This window comes from Cervus elaphus, chromosome X (assembly GCF_910594005.1).
Source record: "Cervus elaphus chromosome X, mCerEla1.1, whole genome shotgun sequence".
NCBI lineage: Eukaryota > Metazoa > Chordata > Mammalia > Artiodactyla > Cervidae > Cervus > Cervus elaphus.
Window position 1 is genome coordinate 128,709,910 of NC_057848.1, and position 17,288 is coordinate 128,727,197.

The window sequence follows — 17,288 nt, forward strand, 5'->3', positions numbered from 1 at the left end:
TCTTGCTTTTTGCAAGGTGGTTGGGAACTAAGATGTGCCAAGGGTGGGAAGCAGGCAGCTTGATAAGGCTGCTAAGGCCTTGGCCCTTTTGACATTATACCACGAAGAACCTGGCCCTTAAAAGAAGGGGTCCTTAAGAAGGGGATCCTTAGCAGTTTCTGCTTCCTCTGTGTTACCCATTAACAGGATGCTAATGGGGGAAGAACACTGGCCTGGTGTTCCAGCTGTTGGCCTTCCTTGGTGTTATGAGCTACAATTAGCTGTTTGGCAGTCATGAGCTCTGATTTTCTCCATATGCAAAATGGTGTTGACAATTATTTCATGCTAGGGGATATCACAGTGAACAAAATAATATATATTAAAACAGATTTGTGGCAATACAAGTACCAAAGCCACATCAGGGTGTCTTATAGCCATCCTTACTATCACCTTTTGTTAGTTTCTTTTGTAAGATGAGGGTGAAGTCCTGACCTCAAACAAAAGATCAGAGTGGCTTGGGTCCTTGGAGAATGAAGGGCCTCTGGATAAGAAGGATAGAAGTGTGACATGAGGGAAGGAGAAGGGCATTTGGGATCAGATAATCCAAGATGAAGATGCAGTCTCATTTTTACTACCTCCTGCCTCTATGGTTTTTGGCAAGACCTGAGCCTTATTTCCTCATCTGAAAAATAGGATTAGCAGAAATTTTATGATGATTAAATGAGATTACTGTGTGAGTAAAGTGTCTGGCACATAGTGGGTACTTAGCACATGGTAACTTGCTTTATCATCACCACCACCACCACCTTATTATTAATAGCTTCAAGAAGGTCTGTGTATCAAGGCTGACCATAGTGGTTGAAAGAAGGCTCCTTCCTAGGAGAGTTGCACATGTAGGAAGCACTGTTATCTGGTTATAATAATTTAGGTGAGGGTACTGCTCAGAAGCAAAGAGGTAGACAAAATGGCCTCTCACCCCCTCTATACTGAGAATTTCTTAATGAAATATCCAGTCCTTTTCCCTCTAACATATATGGTGTCTTCCATCAGAGTCTCCACAGACCATGTGTCCCAACTCAGCTTCATTGGTTGATGAATTGGTCCCAGGGGTAGTTAGAAAGTGCACAACAATAACCATGGGCCTTTGTAACTAGCTCGAGACCTTGTATACGGACAGCTTGTGTGCCTTGGGCTGACAGCCCCCTCTTTAAAAAAAAAGATTAAATTGCACTCAGTGAAAATCACCCAAATCTGCATGTATTTCATCTTCAGTGAAATTTCATTTTTATAATAAGCTGTAATTCAAAGGGTGGCATAAAATACTGGGAAAAGCAGAAAAACTAGGAGACAAATAACAGAGCCAAGCTTTAGAATATCAATGAACTGACATTGATGCTCATACATCCAAGACCAAGAGGAGTGTTTCTCCAATCACATAGCTTCGGTAGCCACATGGGTGGGCTGAAGCTGACCTTTGAGGAGACCCCTGACTGGGCCAGACATGCATGGTATAGAGTTTAGCCTAGTGGTCCTCAATCTTGGCTTCACAGTGAAATAATTCACTTAGATATCTTTAAAAGACACAAACACTAAAATCCCAGCTCTAGGCTGATTAAATCAGAATCTTTGATATTGAGAATGACTTGACTTAGGCCAGTATAGTCCAATAGAAATATAATGCGAGCCACAAATGCAAGCCACAACTATAAAATTTTCTATTAGCCACACTAAAACAAGTTAAGAAGATATCGGTGAAAGTTATTTAATGTATTTTAGTTAACCCAATATATCTAAAATATTATGGCATAATATTATATTATCACTATAAATTTTTTAATATTTTACTAAGTTTTTGAAATCTGATGTGTATTCTATACACATCTCAATTCACACTGGTCACATTTCAAGTGCCTATTAGCCATATGTGGCTAATTGCTACTGTATCAAATAGCACAAATCTAGACTGAGAACAATGACAGCAGACCAGGAGCATTAATGACAGAGTCTAAATCATAAGTTAGAACTCAAATATTCTATTATACCAGTGTTTTTTCTGTGAGAAACTACGATGTTGCCTCAGATTGTATTTGTAATGAGTTTTTGATCATTGCAAACCTTTTTAAGTGATAAGTAAATGGACTTCTGATCTCTAAAGGGGAATACAATGGAACTTTAGCAGCTAGCAGTTGTGGTGTCACCGTAAAAGGAAATTGGGTTAAATGTTGCATGAATGATGTGAAAATTGATGCCAAGTTAGACCTTTCAGTTCTCATAAATGAGCATTTATGTATAGGTTTACATTCTGGTAAGATTGTGTTACTCAAGGAATTGAATGGCAGAGGTTATGTAGGCTCTTTTCTTGTCGTTGTTTACTCACTCACTAAGTCGTGTCCGTCTCTTTTGCGACCCCACGGACTGTAGCCTGGCAGTCTCCACTGTCCATAGTATTCCCCAGGCAAGAATACTAGAGTGGGTTGCCATTTCCCTCTCCAGGGGATCTTCCCAACCCAGAGATCTAGCCCACATCTCCTGAATTGGCAGGTGGATTCCTTACTACTGAGCCACCAGGGAAGCACAGGCTCTTTTCTAGTAGGTATTTAAAAGTAGAATTACTAACAACATTCTTCTACATTGATTTTGGTTGAGGTTAGAATTGTACTGTGGAGGCAGTGCTAGCTATGTTAGAAAATGAGAGACCTGAGTTCTAATCTTGGCTTTTCCAAACGTTTGACATATCATCATGGGTTTTTAGTTTCTCCTTCATCTCTGAATCATTGTCTAGAATCTGTTCAAGCTCTGACATGTCTAGGTAGGACATATAGATGAGTAACACTCAACAATTGAATCTTCATTAGTACTGATATAGGTAGATGTTGATTTCCTGAGATGACGTACCTCTATGTTGTAGTATTGTTGTCTTGTTTATCCAGTCTCATCCTGAGCTGAGATTCAGTAACTCCTTAAGAATACTGTCCTTAGCATATTTGGCATATAACATGACATAAAGTATAATGGCAAAGAAAAGACTTTCCTCCTAACACTATACCAACTGGACACCTTTGTGGATCATTGGACCAAATTGGTCACTGACATAGTGGAGTATTTCCATTTACTACCTGGAAGTCTCATTGCTATGTGAACATCACCCCTAGGATGTTTAGTGCTGTTATATCTAAGGTAGACTTACCTGCTGTTAATTAGGTTTAAAACCAATATGGAATAAAAAAAAATAAATAAAACCAATGTGGAATCTGAGAAACCCAGATTCTTGCCTCAGTTCCGAGTATGCACCTTGAACAGTTTTCTGTATATTTTTGAAGCCCAATTTTTCTCCTTGAAAAATGGGAATAATTAAGTCTTGTGAAAATCCTTTGTAACCTGAGGTATGCTGGATATTTGTAAATAGGAAGTGTGATACCATTCTGGGTACTGTACAAGAAACTTCTGAGTTTATATGCCTTCTATCCAATCAAATATCTGCCTCTCCTATTATTCAGAATTTTAGTCTGCATGTACATACATGTATGTGTGTGTGTGTTCTCAATCTCTCTCATATCTCTGGGGATATGACTTCACAAGAGCAATGCAGGAGTTGATTTACTTTCTCAGCAGTCCGTCATGCATGTTCAGTCACTCAGTTGTGTCCAACTCTTTGCAACGCCATGGACTATATCCCGCCAGGATCCTCTGTCCATGGGTTTTCCCAGCAAGGATATCAGAGTGGGTTGCCATTTCCTCCTCCACAGTAATTGATCAGGTTAAGTGAATTAAAGCTTGCTGAACATCAATCCTCACACCTAAGTGCTGACATCTTCAGCTGCTTTTCTGAGCTGGTGTCCCTTCTGGGAGCTGACAGCCGACTGCCAGGATATGATGTGTCTCTTAAGTAGAAAATCCCATTCCTGTGGTGGCCCTCCTATCCCATTTGGGGCCATAATTCCAAATCATTCCTATTTCTTTTACCTCCGTGTAAAAATTGGCCTTTGTTCTGACTTTGGGCCATGGTCTGGGGTCAGCTTACTGCCCACTGGAGGGCAGGCTCTGTACAGAATACATAACAACTTGCTATTATTGGTAGCTGAGGCCTGAGTGACAAGGCATGGGTTTGTTCAGAGTGTAAAGAGCCTACTCAGAAGCCATCAGCATATATTTTCCTTGTTTCTTAAAATTCTAGATCTCCCTGGTTTCTGGCTTTCTGGTAGAAGATGAAAGGATGAGCTAATCAGATCATTACCATCTTTCCTTAGGGTTGTGCAGATCAGATGTCACAGAAACTAAACCTCTCCTATTTATAGGAAAGCCCACTGCCCCAGAGTATTACTTGGCTTTGGATTATATAGTGTCTCTTTTTTCATTGCACTTGGGAAAACTTTTCACCTATATAAAACCCTAGACTCACAGATTTAAAGCTCTAAAGACCCATTTTAGCCAGGAGTAGCTGACTTAGATGTTTACAGGGCCAGGCAGGTAACTTACATGAGTAAGACAGCCTGGTACTAGGGTAAGTGGGAGCCTGTGTCAAGTTGGGAAATCTATGCCCTATCTAAAGGGAGCAAAAGTGACTTGGATGGTTCTCGTTGGTGGAATACAGTATAGCAAGTATGAAAGTCCAATGAGCTCAGATCTTCCAGATTTTTCAAGAAAAGCCAAGAATTGGATTTCATGTAAAAATCTTCATGTTTTAAAAATATTGACCAGTAATTCACATTTTAAAAGAAACACTGTGAAGAATAAACTGAATATATCGGTAGGCTAAATTGAAACGTCAGTTCCCAGCTTGTGACCACTGGTCATCCTAATTTCCTCATTTTATAAATCCTGAGGAAACATAGACTCAGAGAATGGAAGTGACTTTCTTACTCATGTAGGGAATTAGTGACAAAACGAGGACTTGAACTCAGGCCTGCTGACTCTTACTTAAGACAGGTGATATTAAGTCTTTGTCTAGTAAGTACAACATATAGAATTCCTCAGGTATGGTTTCTGTCTGTTGTTTTCCTGTGGATGGGCCATAATTTCCTGTTTCTTTGTATGCCTTGTAATTTTTTTTTTTTGTTGAAAACTGGGCAGTTTGAATATTATAGTTTGATAACTCTGGAAATCAGATTCTCTTCTTTCCTCAGAGTTTGTTGCTGTTGTTTGTTGAGGGATACAATTTATTTAGTGACTTTTCCAAACATTTTTTTTTCTGCAGAGACTGCATTCCTTGCCATGTGTAATCATGGAAATCTCCATTCCATTATGTCATTAGTCAGCCAGTGAACTGACAGTGATTGCCTTTAAATACCTGAAGCCAAAATAAACAAATTACTGGCCAGGTCTTTGCAACTTGGCTAAGATTTGGGGCATTCCTTCAACACTAATCCAGGCTGCCCACAACTCTGCCTTACTTTTCTTCTCCTACATTCCTGATTGCATGGAACCTAAAGATCCTCCAGAAGTACAAGCCTACCATCTACTCAGGCTTTTACTGAGCATACATCTGGTTCAGGGCATGTGTGTTGCACTCTGAGTTCCTCCATGTGCGTAGTGGCCCATCTGAGTCTTTATTCTCCAAAGATTTTTTTTCCTCAGTCTCTTTCTTCCTATGGTAATTGGATCCATTTGCTGCTTGCCCCTTCTGCCATCCTTTTTCCCAGATGGACATGGGCAGTGTAAGTCTTTAAGTCTTTCAACAAAGGCAGTCATGACCTCTAAAGCCAATTTAGCCTTGGGTAGGGGTATAAGACAAAGGTCAGTCTCTATGCCTGACCCTCAGGATCAAAAAGGTCAAAACACACAGCCACAATATTTTAACAACAAGGTCATTAGCCCCTTGGCACCAGCAAGCTGCAGGAGGAATATGGGCCACCTTTCTCTCAGCTGCTGGGGAATCAGAAATGGTAGACAAATTAGCAAAATGCTTCAAAATTCTTATATCAAATTTTAGCCAACCTTTTCTGCATCAAGAGGGATAAATTGGAAGATTGGGATTGACATATACACACTATTATATGTAAAACAGGTAACTAATAAGGGCCTACTGTATAGCACAGGGAATTATACTCAATACTCTGTAATGGCCTGTATGGGAAAAGAATCTAAAAAGAAGTGTGAATACATGTATATGTATAACTGATTAATATTGATGTACACCTGAAACTAACACAACATTGTAAATCAATTATACCTCAGTAAAAATTTTTAAAAAGAGTTCCCTGCTTGCTGTAAGTTTTGGATTAGATTCCAGAATTCTGAAAAAGTTGGTTCTGTTGGTCTTAGTCAGCTAAAGGGTGATTCAGTAGAGGGACTTATTATTTGTGCATCCCAATCTACCACTTTTAGTGATGTTCCCCCTTCCTGAATCTTAATCCTGTGTGTTCAGGGCTACAGAACAGTCAACAAAGGGTATACATGGGCTGCTAACACAACTGGTAACACTTGAGGACCTACTTCCCATTTTAGGCTAATGGCAACAGTGTTTTGATTTCTTGAGATGAGTTCAGACAGGCCCTTGCTTACCCATTCAAGTTTCAGGTGGACAAAGACCTCTAGTATTTTTTTTTTAATTTATTTTTATTAGTTGGAGGCTAATTACTTTACAATATTGTAGTGGTTTTTGCCATACATTGACATGAATCAGCCATGGATTTACATGTGTTCCCCATCCCAATCCCCCCTCCCGCCTCCCTCCCCATCCGATCCCTCTGGGTCTTCCAGTGCCCAGCCCTGAGCACTTGTCTCATGCATGCAGCCTGGGCTGGTGATCTGTTTCACCCTTGATAGTATACTTGTTTCAATGCTATTCTCTCATAACATCCCACCCTCGCCTTCTCCGACAGAGTCCCAAAGTCTGTTCTGTACATCTGTGTCTCTTTTTCTGTTTTGCATATAGGGTTACCGTTACCATCTTTTAAAATTCCATATATATGTGTTAGTATACTGTATTGGTCTTTATCTTTCTGGCTTACTTCACTCTGTTTAATGGGCTCCAGTTTCATCCATCTCATTAGAACTGATTCAAATGTATTCTTTTTAATGGCTGACCTTCCTTATCCATTCGTCTTCTGATGGGCATCTAGGTTACTTCCATGTCCTGGCAATTATAAACAGTGCTGCGATGAACATTGGGGTGCACGTGTCTCTTTCAGATCTAGTTTCCTTGGTGTTTATGCCCAGGAGTGGGATTGCTGGGTCATATGGCAGTTCTATTTCCAGTTTTTTAAGGACTCTCCACACTGTTCTGCATAGTGGCTGTACTAGTTTGCATTCCCACCAACAGTGTGAGACGGTTCCCTTTTCTCCACACCCTCTCCAGCATTTACTGCTTGTAGACTTTGGATAGCAGCCATCCTGACTGGCATGTAATGGTACCTCGTTGTGGTTTTGATTTGCATTTCTCTGATAATGAGTGATGTTGAGCATCTTTTCATGTGTTTGTTAGCCATCTGTATGTCTTCTTTGGAGAAATGTCTGTTTAGTTCTTTGGCCCATTTTTTGATTGGGTCATTTATTTTTCTGGAATTGAGCTGCAGGAGTTGTTTGTATATTTTTGAGATTAATCCTTTGTTTGTTGCTTCATTTGCTATTATTTTCTCCCATTGTGAAGGCTGTCCTTTCACCTTGCTTATAGTTTCCTTTGTTGTACAAAAGCTTTTAAGTTTCATTAGGTCCCATTTGTTTATTTTTGCTTTTATTTCCATTATTCTGGAAGGTGGGTCATAGAGGATCCTGCTGTGATTTATATCAGAGAGTGTTTTGCCTATGTTCTCCTCTAGGAGTTTTATAGTTTCTGGTCTTACCTTTAGATCTATAATCCATTTTGAGTTTATTTTTGTGTATGGTGTTAGAAAGTGTTCTTGTTTCATTCTTTTACAAGTGGTTGACCAGTTTTCCCAGCACCACTTGTTAAAGAGGTTGTCTTTTTTCCATTGTATATCCTTGCCTCATTTGTCGAAAATAAGGTGTCCCTAGGTTCGTGGATTTATCTCTGGGCTTTCTATTCTGTTCCATTGATCTATATTTCTGTCTTTGTGCCAGTACCATACTGTCTTGATGACTGTGGCTTTGTAGTAGAGCCTGAAGTCAGGCAGGTTGATTCCTCCAGTTCCATTCTTCTTTCTCAAGATTTCTTTGGCTATTCGAGGTTTTTTGTATTTCCATACAAATTGTGAAATTATTTGTTCTGGTTCTGTGAAAAATACCATTGGTAACTTTGTAGGGATTGCATTGAATCTATAGATTGCTTTGGGTAGTATAGCCATTTTCACAATATTGAGTCTTCCAATCCATGAACACAGTATATTTCTCCATCTATTTGTGTCCTCTTTGATTTCTTTCATCAGTGTTTTATAGTTTTCTATATATAGGTCTTTCATTTCTTTAGGTAGATATACTCCTAAGTATTTTATTCTTTTTGTTGCAATGGTGAATGGTATTGTTTCCTTAATTTCTCTTTCTGTTTTCTCATTGTTAGTATATAGGAATGCAAGGGATTTCTGTGTGTTAATTTTATATCCTGCAACATTACTGTATTCATTGATTAGCTGTAGTGATTTTTTGGTAGAGTTTTTAGGGTTTTCTATGTAGAGGATCATGTCGTCTTCAAACAGTGAGTGTTTTACTTCTTCTTTTCCTATCTGGATTCCTTTTATTTCTTTTCCTGCTCTGATTGCTGTGGCCAACACTTCCAAAACTATGTTGAATATTAGTGGTGAGAGTGGACACCCTGTCTTGTTCCTGACTTTAAAGGAAATGCTTTCAATTTTTCACCATTGAGGATAATGTTTGCTGTGGGTTTGTCATAGATAGCTTTTATTATGTTGAGGTATGTTCCTTCTGTTCCTGCTTTCTGGAGAGTTTTTATCATAAATGGATGTTGAATTTTGTCAGAGGCTTTTTCTGCATCTATTGAGGTAATCATATGGTTTTTATCTTTCAATTTGTTAATGTGGTGTATTACATTGATTGATTTGTGAATATTAAAGAATCCTTCCATTCCTGGGATAAAGCCTACTTGGTCATGATGTATGATCTTTTTAATATGTTGTTGGATTCTGTTTCCTAGAATTTTGTTAAGGATTTTTGCATCTATGTTCATCAGTGATATTGGCCTGTCACCCAACATAGAAGCACCACAATATGTAAGGCAAATGCTAACAAGAATGAAGGGGGAAATTAACAATAACACAATAATAGTGGGAGACTTTAATACCCCACTCACACCTATGGACAGATCAACTAAACAGAAAATTAACAAGGAAACACAAACTTTAAATGCCACAATGGACCAGCTAGACCTAACTGATATCTATTGAAACCTAATTGATAGGACATTTCACCCCAAAACAATAAGTTTCATCTTTTTCTCAAGTACACATGGAACCCTCTCCAGAATAGATCATATCCTAGGCTATAAATCTAGCCTTGGTAAATTCAAAAAAATTGAAATCATTCCAGTCATCTTTTCTGACCACAATGCAGGAAGATTAGATCTCAATTACAGGAAAAAAAACTGTTAAAAATTCCAACACATGGAGGCTAAATAACACGCTTCTGAATAACCAACAAATCATAGAAGAAATCAAAAAAGAAATCAAAATATGCATAAAAATGAATGAAAATGAAAACACAACAACCCAAAACCTATGGGGCACTGTAAAAGCAGTGCTAAGGGGAAGGTTCATAGCAATACAGGCTTACCTTAAGAAACAAGAAAAAAGTCAAATAAATAGCCTAACTCTACACCTAAAGCAACTAGAGAAGGAAGAAATGAAGAATTCCAGGGTTAGTAGAAGGAAAGAAATCTTAAAAATTAGGGCAGAAATAAATGCAAAAGGAACAAAAGAGTCCATAGCAAAAATCAACAAAGATAAAAGTTGGTTTTTTGAAAAGGTAAATAAAATTGACAAACAGTTAGCCAGACTCATCAAGAAACAAAGAGAGAAGAACCAAATCAACAAAATTAGAAATGAAAATGGAGAGATTACAGCAGACAACTCTGAAATACAAAGGATCATAAGAGACTACTACCAGCAGCTCTATGCCAATAAAATGGACAACTTGGAAGAAATGGACAAATTCTTAGAAAAGTATAACTTTCCAAAACTGAACCAGGAAGAAATAGAAGATCTTAACAGACCCATCACGAGCACAGAAATCGAAACTGTAATCAGAAATCTTCCAGCAAACAAAAGCCCAGGACCAGATGGCTTCACAGCTGAATTCTACCAAAAATTTAGAGAAGAGTTAACACCTATCTTACTCAAACTCTTCCAGAAAATTGCAGAAGAAGGCAAACTTCCAAACTCATTCTATGAGGCCACCATCACCCTAATACCAAAATCAGACAAGGATGCCACAAAAAAAGACCTCTAGTCTTAACCATCTATGTAGAAACTCTTGTTTGTGATGCTAGAGGTGATTTATTATAAGATCTGTGAATTAAGGATGACATGAGCAGAGAGGGCCTTTCTTCCTGGATTCCAGAAATTTCTCTTCTTCATACTAAAGTTTCAAATGCTGTTATTAGCAGTCATTTGCATTCACATGATCCACCTTAATTGCTTCTCATTATATACACACTTTGGATAACATTATCCAGTTCATCTTTTGGCTACTTGGAGGGGATTTTTTTTTATATGGAGTCATACAGCTCAGAGATAATATGATTTCCTCCATATTAAAGCTGGTCACCCTGTAGGTCTCACTTCAGTTCAGTTGCTCAGTCGTGTCTGACTGTTTCTGACCCCGTGGACTTCAGCATACCAGGCTTCGCTGTCCATCACCAACTCCTGGAGCCTGCTCAAACTCATGTCCATCGAGTTGGTGATTTCATCCAACTATCTCATGCTCTGTTGTCGCCTTCTCCCCCTGCCTTCAATCTTTCCCAGCATCAGGGTCTTTTGCAATGAGTCAATTCTTTGCATCAGGTGGCCAAAGTATTGGACTTTCAGCTTCAGCATGAGTCCTTTCAATGAACACCCAGGGCTGATCTCCTTTACGATGGACTGGTTGGATCTCCTTGCAGTCCAAGGGAATCTCAAGAGTCTTCTCCGAAACCACAGTTCAAAAGCATCAATTATTCGGTGCTCAGCTTTCCTTATAGTCCAACTCTCACATCCATACATGACTACTGGAAAAGCCATAGCTTTGACTAGACAGACCTTTGTTGGCAAAGGTCTCTGCTTTTTAGAGACATTACTTTGGTCTCATTCTAAGGTCTCACTTAGAATCCTCAAATTGGAAATAACCATGAAGGACATATAGTCTGTGTCCTAGTCTCCAGGCACGATTATAACTAACTCATCTTGGACTTTAGAGAACCTGGCTAGCATCTGTCAAATAAGCCTAAGCTACTTCTTTGATTAAAGCTGTTAGCCCTTACGTTGTAATCTAAGCCAATTTCTTGAAACATTTCTATTTGCATGAAGCAGATGATATTTAAGAGCTTGCAACAGTAGAAGATACTGTGAATCATTCCCTTCATTGTGCGGCTTTCCTTCCAAGGCTCTGTTGTTTCATCCATAACATTAATTGGAAATTTGATTGGCTGTCTTAGTTTTAAGACTATGATCTGAAGCCTAGGGCCTGTTTTTCTCTGTGTAACTAACCTCTAGGTTCATTTAGGGATCAGACTGCGCCTCCCTAGTACCATGTCCACATTGTTTTGGTGGTCTTTATGACTTGAGGAGAGGAAGATCATGACTGATTGAATGCTTGGGGATAAAATCTGTTACTGAGGCTCTTTGGGAAGTATGCAGTTTTGTAAAATCATGATAATTGTACATATATTTCTGTTTATATGTGTTTCTTTTTGTCATTATAGATGTCATTATGAATCAAGGTAAGCCTCTTACCTTTTTCTTCTTATTATTATTAGTTCTGTTACCATCTCCTCACCAGTATTTACTAATCCTTGAACAAAAGTGACTGTCCCACACTTAGCAAAGCTGCCTCCTTGAGCCAGGTAGACAAGGGCTGAAGTTATCTGGCATCTTGAGAGGCCTCCTCCCAGGAACTTTGTCCTGCTTATTAGAAGGTCACCAGAAAAATCATACTAAGATGCCCATGGGTCTCTTTTTTGATTTTCAGAAGTGAGACTTCTTTGAAGAACCTTGATCTGGGAATACCTTAGTGTTGAATGAGAGAACTGACTCTTTTTTTTTTTTTTCACTTTAATTCTGTTCCCAGAATGGGTTTTGTCCCTCAGATTAACTCAGGGTGGTCATTTCTGGAGGACATAAAGGCTGGTTGCCAATCTCTAGGATGTGAGCCACAGAATAAAGGGCTTGAGGGCTCAGGCCTTGTCTGAACCATTCCTGTTAGAGATCCAACCAGCAAGGGAGTCTGATGTTTCGCAGCCTAAATACTAATAGGTACCATTGCTTTTTAGAGACATTTTCTCTTCTACAGTAGGACAGGAACAAAGCAAAAGTAGGCCAGAGACTTAAGCAAGAAACTAGACTCCCCCACCAAGAACGGTACTCCCTGAGTATGGTAGACTGGACTAACGTCCCCTTTCCTTGACTAGGATTAGAACTCAGATCCAGTGAGATCTGAGTTGCAATGTAACTTTTGTTGAGTTTTTTGCCTTAAAGGAGTCAAGGAGTAGGTGAATGATGCTAAGAGGGCAGGAGAGGCGTATGAATAGGGAACTTTGGGCAGAAATTTCTCTAGCCTTTTGAGGTTGGATGGTCCTTCTCTATTGGAAATATGCTGTGTAGGAATATCAAAGATCAGTTTGTGTGTGTTGAACAGGGGACATTCTCTTTGGAGGAATAAGGAATGATAGGGCTCCTTGGGGACAGAGAAATGAAACACTTGACAGATTACCAATGCAAGAAGAACACAGTGAAGGTAGCAGGAGCATTGGGCTGTAAAGTCAGAGATCTGAATTTAAGGGTCAACTCTGATGCTAATTATCTGGGAATGTCAGGGAGGGACCTCTTCTTGGCCTCAGTGTCTCAACTAAAATTCAGGAAGTTGGACTTGGTTTCTGATGGCCATATCTGCACCAGTTTGAGCTTATTCCATGATTCTATAACCAAGATCACCTGTGTTTACCTTTCTGCATTCAGTCAGAATGGTATATCAAATTGGTTTCATGGAGCTTTTTGGTGGAGAAGGAAGGATTTGGCTTCACACTACAGTTGTTGAATAGAGGGTGGAAGAGCCACTGACACAATAGGTAACACTACATCCCCAGGATGTGGTAAGGCTGTTTCTGTGAGGCACCAGCCAGTGAGTACCAACAGGAAGACGATGCAAGGTTGTGTGAAGAGGCCGTTCAGCAAAGAAGCTGTGCCCTTCTGTCCTTTATACAGCCAGATTCTAAATTAAGAGTCAATTTGCTTTTGATCTCTACCTGTATCAGTTGAGTAGGGAGCTTTCTGAGGTGAAAATATCCCGGCCCAGGGCTCATCTTCTTAAATTGAAGCCAAGCTGCTCTCTATTAGAAATCAGAGCCTCTCATTTCATGTTTTAAAAATGTTCTTAATTTTTTATTGGAAGTAGTTGATTTATGATGTTGTATTAGTACAGAAAGTGAATCAGTTATACATATACTCTTTTATTTTTAAGATTTTTTCCCCATATAGGCCATTATAGAGTATTATGTGGAGTTCCTTGTGCTATACAGCAGGTTATTAGTTATCTCTTTTATATATAGTAGTATATATGTCAATCTCAATCTCCCAATTTATCATCCCTGCCTTATCCTCTGGTAACCATAAGTATGTTTTTCTACATACATGTCTCTACCTCTGTTTTGTAAACAAGTTCTTTTGTACTCTTTTTTTTTTTTTTAAGATTCCATGTATAAGCAATATCATATGGTATCTAGGTCCATCCATGTTGATGCAAATGACATTATTTTGGTCTTGTTTTATGGCTGAGTAATATTACATCGTGTATATGTGCCACATCTTTATCCATTCCTCTGTTGATGGACATTTATGTTGCTTCCATGTCCTGGCTATTGTAAACAGCTGCAATGAACACTGGGGTGTATGGATCTTTGGGAATTATGGTTTTCTCTTGGTATATATCTAGGAGTTGGATTGCTGGGTCCTATGGTAGTTCTTATTTTTAATTTTTAAAGGAACCTCCATACTGTTCTCCATAATGGCTGTACTGATTTGTATTCCCACCAGCAGTGTAAGAGGGTTCCCTTTTATCCACACCCTCTCTAGCACTTATTGTTTGTAGAGTTTTGATGATGGCCATTCTGATTGGTGTGGGGTGATACCTCATTGTAGCTTTAATTTGTATTTCTCTAACAATTAGTGTTGCTGAACACCTTTTCATGTCCTTTCTGGCCATCTGTGTATCTTCTTTGGAGGAATATCTATTTAGATCTTCTGCCCTTTTTTTTTTGATTGAGATATTTGCTTTTTGATTTTGAGCTGCGTGAGATTAATCCAATAAAAATAAATAATTACTCTCCTTTCATTTTATAATTACCACTTGGTTTTAAGATCCGGACTTCAGAGAAGAAAGGAGAAGGCTTTAGCCTCTTCATACTGAAGGGTGAATGACTGATATCAGACTTTTGCTTGAGAATAATTTGGAGGAGAGAAGGGACCATGAAGGAAGCAAGGAAGCAAAGTCAGCAAAACCAAAAAAGGAAAGGTAGATGGGGGAAGAAAAATGGAAAGAAACACAAAACACTATGGAAAGGGAGAGGTGCAAGACACTTACTTTTAGCACCTTCATTTGGTTGGTGCCAGGTGGTCCTCCACAGGGACTTCATGCCCCTTAGGAAGTATTTCAAATTCTAGGAGACTGGCCTGAGAATCAGATAGAACTGACTTCACATCTAATAACCAAGTACTCATGATCAGTGTGACCTTTAAAATAATTTCTTCATGTCTTTGAACCTTTTTTTTCTCACCTGTAAAATGAGGACAGTGAGCCCAAATTTTCCTTAAATATCAGACCCTGATATTTGAATAGCATGCTACAGTTTGATATGGCATAATTTGCCCTCTCTCATATGGAGAGTTCAAAGGCTCATAGAGCAGGGCAGAGAGGTTACAGCTGAAAACCAGAGCAAAGAGAGACTATCTTCTCCAGAGACCTTAGAGTAATACCTAAAGCCTCAGCTTCTTGGGGATCACAATGCAGTGCCTTCTGCATTCCCCATGACCATTGTGGAGTTCGAAAGAGTTAATTCATAAGAAAGGAGGTTAACAGCTCTGAAGTCTATGCCTGCATGAGCGGTTAGACTTGCTTTTAACCTGAAGCAAGCCTGAAGATTGAGTTTGCTTTCTTGAAAGGGAGAGACCACAGATAAAACAGAGGATCAGATCAGTGCAGATGGAAGCTGCCTAACAAATGAATGTCCCTGATATTGTCAGAGCCACCTGTTCATGATAGCTTGGACCTGACAGTTCTCTTTTGTCTCTTATTTGTCTTCCAGTTACAGTTCCAAGATGGCAGGATTCTTAGGTCTCACTTACTAATGACAAGTTTCTGGACTGGCCTAGAGCCAAAGTATCCCTGGCTATTAGACTGGTAGTCTCTAGGCTTCTTTATGACTCTGCAAAGGCCAGCCTCTCCTTTATTTGATGCCCCTCAGAGGGATCTGGAAACATTTTACAGTAGCTATGAAATCTCCAAGTATATAAAGTTTGGCTTTAGAATGTACCTCATTCTCTCTTTATCTTCCCTTCTCTTACTTGATCTCGCCAAGTAAGTCTTTAAAACAAGTTGCTGCCCAGAGCAGTACATCTGCTCAGGTGAGCTACTGTCCCAGATAAGCATCAAACTCAGGTTCAGGTTGGACTGGTACCACAATATGCCAGAAATAGGGTGAGCACTGAATCTCTGCCAATCTCAAAGAACTAGAGTTCTAACCCCTGGCAACAGTTACTGGTTCAAGATGAGATTGTCTTCCTTAGGTTCATGCATTGACTGGCTGAACTCAGGATAGTCAGTAGTCTTGAGATGCAATCCAAAGGAGTTATATAACATGAGGACAACTGTCCAAACCATTCTCTTCCCTTCAGATTTTATTACTTTCCCAAGAGCTTTATTTCTGGCTTTAATTTCTTTTTCTTGATTGAGGCAGATTGGAGACTATTCCCTGGCTCTTCCTCCCACCCCAGACACAAATACAACCCTCTAGCTTTGGAATAGGACATTTAGAGCTAATAGAAAAAATTCACTTATTTTCTTTCCTCATATAAGACTGATATGGCTGTCTTTGGAAGACGTATTAAGGCAATGAGTGGAAAGTTGAAGATAGGATATTTTTATATAACAGCATATCTAAAGTGGCATATCTAAGGTGCTTTATCCTTGGTCCTTCTATAGGGATGATCCTGGAGAAGGCAAAACCAGAGCAAACCACAATTTCAGGTTACTTCCTTAAAGGTAAAAGGAAGGCATTTTCTAACTCATAAATGGCCAGTTTTCTTGTTTCACTTTGCTTGCTTTTTCCCCTGTTTGCTGGGAAAAGATGCATTTATACAAGGAGAAATCCACTTGAGGTGGTGGTGGATTGGAGTTCTTTGTTAAAAAATAGATGAAGAAGACTTTTGACAAAAAAGGGTCCACTGGAGAAGGGAATGAAAGACAATTTCAGCATTCTTGCCTTGAGAACCCCATGAATATTATGAAAAGGCAAAAATATATGACACTGAAAGATGAAGCCCCCAGGGCAGTAGGTGTTCAATATGCTACTGGAGGAGAGTGGAGAAATAGCTCCAGGTGGAATGAAGAGGCGGAGCCAAAGTGGAAACAACGCCCAGTTGTGCATGTGTCTGGTGGTGAAAGTAAAGTCCCATGCTGTAAGAACAGTATTGCATAGGAACCTGGAATGTTAGGTCCATGAATCAAGGTAAATTGAAAGTGGTACAACAGGAAATGGCAAGAGTGAACATTGACATTTTAGGAAGCAGTGAACTAAAATGGAAAGGTGTAGGTGAATTTAATCGGAATGACCATTATATCTACTACTGTGGGCAAGAATCCCTTAGAAAAAATGGAGCAGCCCTCATAGTCAACAAAAGTGTCTGAAATGCAGTACTTGGGTGGAATCTCAAAAATGACAGAATGATCATGGTTCCTTTCCAAGGCAAACCATTCAGTATCACAGTACTTGAAGACTATGCCCTGACCACTAATGCCGAAGAAGTTGAAGTTGAGCAGTTCTATGAAGACATAATAGGCCTTCTAAAACTAACAACAACAAAACAAAAGATGTCCATTTCATCATAGGGGACTGGAATGCAAATGTAGGAAGTCAAGAGCTACCTGGAGGAACAAGCAAGTTTGACCTTGGAGTACAAAATGAAGCAGGACAAAAGCTAACACCTTCCCATGTT

General features: G+C 39.3%; 1 protein-coding gene across 16 annotated transcripts in view; it reads left to right on the forward strand.

Annotated features, from left to right (window-relative positions):
- Positions 1 to 17,288, forward strand: part of ARHGEF9 (Cdc42 guanine nucleotide exchange factor 9) — a 435,862-nt gene that overhangs the window by 261,476 nt on the left and 157,098 nt on the right. The gene's annotated exons all lie outside the window — the stretch shown is intronic.